The sequence below is a fragment of the Echinops telfairi genome, unplaced genomic scaffold (genome assembly GCF_000313985.2).
Source record: "Echinops telfairi isolate 266 unplaced genomic scaffold, ASM31398v2 ScPeMD7_7424;HRSCAF=8462, whole genome shotgun sequence".
Taxonomy (NCBI): Eukaryota; Metazoa; Chordata; class Mammalia; order Afrosoricida; family Tenrecidae; genus Echinops; species Echinops telfairi.
In genome coordinates this window covers 16,871,850-16,876,035 of record NW_022111324.1, presented here as the reverse complement: position 1 = coordinate 16,876,035, position 4,186 = coordinate 16,871,850, and positions in this window count along the sequence as shown.

Below are 4,186 nucleotides of genomic sequence, written 5' to 3'. Positions count from 1 at the left end.
GACAAGTGGGATATACTGAAGATAAAACACCTGTGTACATCGAAAGAATTCACCAAGAGAGTAATAAGAGAACCCGCAGGCTGGGAAAACATCTTTAGCAATGACACATCAGACAAAGGCCTCATTACTAAAATCTATAATACTCTGCAAGCTTACAAAAAGAAAAAAAACTAACTGCCCACTAAGGAGGTGGCCAAAGAACTTGAACAAAAGTTTCAAAGTTGCAGAAGTCTGAATGGCCAATAAGCGTATGAGAAAATGTTCCCGATCATTAGCCATAAGAGAAATGCAAATTAAAGCAACTATGAAATACCATCTAACTCTCTTTAAAAAATCAGAAAGTGACAAGTGTTGGGGGGGCTGTAGTGAGATAGGAATTCTTGTCCATGGCTGGTGGACCTGTTGATATATACAGCCATTATGGAAATCAATTTGGCGATATCTAAAACACATGGAAATTGAGCTGCCATTCCACCCAGATATCCCCCTACTGGGCATATACCCAGAAGAGGCAAGAAACAAACCATGGCCAGACATCTGTGCTCCGATGTTCATCTCAACACAGTTCACAAATGCAAGGAGTTGGAAACAACCTAAATATTGATCAACAGATGAATGGATCAAATAACTGTGGTACATACATACAGTGGAGTACTATGTGTCCCTAAAATGCAGCGACGAACACATAAAGCACATTGTCACACGGGAAGAACAGGAGGAAATCATGCTAAGTGAAGTAAGCCAAGCGCAAAAGAAAAGGTACAACACGAGTCCACTGAGGTAAGTTTAAAAAAAAAACGGGGTATAGGAGAAAAGCTACTATATTCATACATCCCTGGGGTGAGGTCCAGCATCTAAGGCAGGGGCCAAACCCAATCCAGGGATACATATGGCAGCCAACTAAATGGGAGGGGAAAAGAAAGAGGAAAACAAACAAAAAAAGACATGGGTAGGTGTGGGACGAGGGCACTAATCCACCCAAGGGGAGGGTATTGTTTATATCTACACAGGAGAGGGAGATGCAACAAGGCATGAATACAACATACCAGCATGTACCAGGGAACCAATACAGAGGTCTGTGATGCTGGTCCCAATCCCAACTAAGTGGACCCCACCCCCCTCCAACCTCCATTCAGAAGAATGTACTTCATCACTAAACCATAGCACTGTGGGGGACAACACTGGAGTCACAGTGCGGGAATTGTACACAATCTGACCCTATCACACTGGGGCAAAACACTAAGGGCATGCAACAGAGCAGCAAGGGGTGTAAAGAGATGAAATCCCTGGGGAATACCAAAAATAGACTTTGGAGACAGAGAATGGCACCCCAACAGACTCAACTGGAAAACACTCCTAAAGGCCAACCAACAGACCTTGAACTATTTAAAGACTTTTCCATTTTGGTCAGTGGCTTTCTTTTCATTGTTTTGTTATTGTTTTGTTGGTCTTGACTTCCTTTGTTGTTTGATTTGGCTTTGCCTGTTTTTTTCACTTACTAATGTATCTGCATATCTATCTAGATAAAATAGGTGGGATAAATAATTTGGAGATGAAAACAATGGCACCAGTGGTTCCAGGGGGATACGGGAAAAGGGGAGGTGGGAGAAAGGAAGGGGAGGCGCAGGGAAACCAACCCAGAGACAAGAGAACAACAAGTGAACTAAAATCAATGGAGAGAAGGTGTAGGATGCCTAGTGGGGCTTAATCAAGGGTAATGTAGCAGCGAAGAATTACTAAACCCGAATGAAGGCTGAACATGATGGTGGTACAAGAGGAAAGTAAAAGGAAATAGAGGAAAGAACCAGGAGGCAAAGGACATTTATAGAGGTCTAAATACAGGCATGCGCATATGTAAATATATATATGGGGGGGGATAGAACCATGTACTCATATCTATATGTTAAGAATTAAGGTTGCAGATGGACATTGAGCCTCAGCTCAAATACTCCCTCAACGCAAGAATACTTTGTTCTAACAAACTGGCATTCTGTGATGCTCACTTTCCTGACACAATTGTTGAAATCAAAATGGGTGCATAAGCAAATGTGGTGAAGAAAGCTGATGGTGCTTGGTTATCAAAAGATACAGCATCTGAGGTCTAAAGGCTTGACGATAAACATGCAGCCATCTAGCTGAGAAGCAGCAAAGCCCACATGGAAGAATCACACAAGCCTGTGTGATCATGAGGTGTCAATGGGATGAGGTATCAGGCATCTAAGACCCAGAACAAAATCATACCCAATGTGAATGAAGGGGGTGTGGCATGGAGTGGGGACCCAATGCCCATCTGTAGATAATTGACATCCCCTCACAGAGGGGTCACAGGGAAGAGATGGGGGCAGTCAGGAGGCAGTATAGCACCGATGAAACACACAACTTCCCTCTAGTTCTTTGGTGCTTCCTTCACCCCACTATGACCTCAATTCTACCTTACAAAGCAGAGTAGATCAGAGCCTGCACACTGCTACAGATAAGAGTCTGCAACACAGGGAATCCAGGATAGATAAACCCCTCAAGGCCAACCATGAGAGTAGAGATATCAGGAGGACAGGGGAGGGTGGGGGGAGACAGGGGGAATCAACCACATGGATCAATCCATAGCCCCCTCCCAGGGGGAAGTACAATGGAAGAGTGGGTGAGGGGCAATGGAGAATGATGTAAGATATGAAAATAATAATATATATCTCATCAAGGGTTGGTGAGGGAGGGCGGGTGGAGGATGAAGGGGGAAGAAATGGGGTGCTGATATCAGGGTCTCAAGTTGGAAGAGAATACTTTGAAAATGATGATGGCACCATATGTGCAAATGTGCTTAACACACTGGGTAAATGAATGGATTGTGAAGAGATGCGAGAGCTGCCAGTAAGAGTATTTAATTAAAAAAAAGAAAGCAAATGTTTATCAAAAACACAGGAAAGAAAGAAAAGACCAAAATGCATGTCAGTTGAGATTCTGAAACTTAATATTGAATATAGAGGCACTAAAGCAAGTGAAGGGAATGATGAAGTAAGAGCTGACGAGGAAATTCAAAAGGGCGGCTGGAGAAGACAAAGTGAAGGTTTACATTGAAATTGTGCTGTCCCTGGACTTAGGAAACTGGAACGGGAGAATACACCCGGAATTTCTCAAGTCTAAAGAACTAAAGAAAAAAATACCAAATCTGAAGTTGAAATATTGAAGGATTTTAGAAGCAAAATATTGAGCAATGCAGGAGCAATCAAAAGAAGATGGAAGGAATACACGGAGTCAAGGTGCCACACAAAAAATTAGTTGATACTCAGCCATTTCAAGAGGCAGCTTATGATAAAAAAATCAATGCTTTAAAAAAAATAAGTTCAAGCTGCACTCCAGACATTTGTGAAAAACAAGGCTCTAGGAGTTGAGGATCTACAAATAAAAGGTTTCACAAACTGACATAGATCTGGGGGTGCTCATTCATCTACACCAACAATTTGGAGGATAGCAAACTGCTCAACCAGTTTACATGAGGTTCATATTTGTGCCCTGTGATGATCAGGTATTGTGTGAACTGTAGACCCTCCTGGGGGAGGGGAGGGAGGGTGGCCTTTTGTAAGACAGATTGAACAGAGTTGAATCCTCTTTGACCCATCACCTTCTGTTGGAGCTGGATCTTACATCTGGTTCTTCAATCTCTTGTTGTTTAATGGACTGCCAAGGAGGAATTCATTCAGCAGACTTCAGATTCATTTACCTCAGCATCCTCCAGACTGTACCACCCCACCCCCACCCCCAGCCACATCTGCTCTATCATCCTGCTTCCTGGCCATCAGCTTCCACTAGTCAGGCAAAGCCTGACTTGAACTGGACTGGGTTGACTTACTTCTCAAGGCTTACCTATTTCTCAATAGAAATCTCTTTCTTCAGCCAAACATATTCAAGTGTCACTGGTTTTGAGAGAACCCAACCTAGCACAGGCCCATTCTATTCAGAAGAGAAGAAAGGTGACTCAAAAGAATGTGGAAATTGTTGAGCAATATCATTAATGTCATATGCAAGTAAAATTTTGCTGAAGATAATTCAAAAATGGTTGCAGTGGTACATAAACAGAGAGCTAACAGAAATTCAAGCTGGATTCAGAAGAGGACATGGCACAAAGGATACTATTACTGATGTCAGACAGACCTTGGCTGAAACATGGAATACCAGAAAAATGTTTATGTGT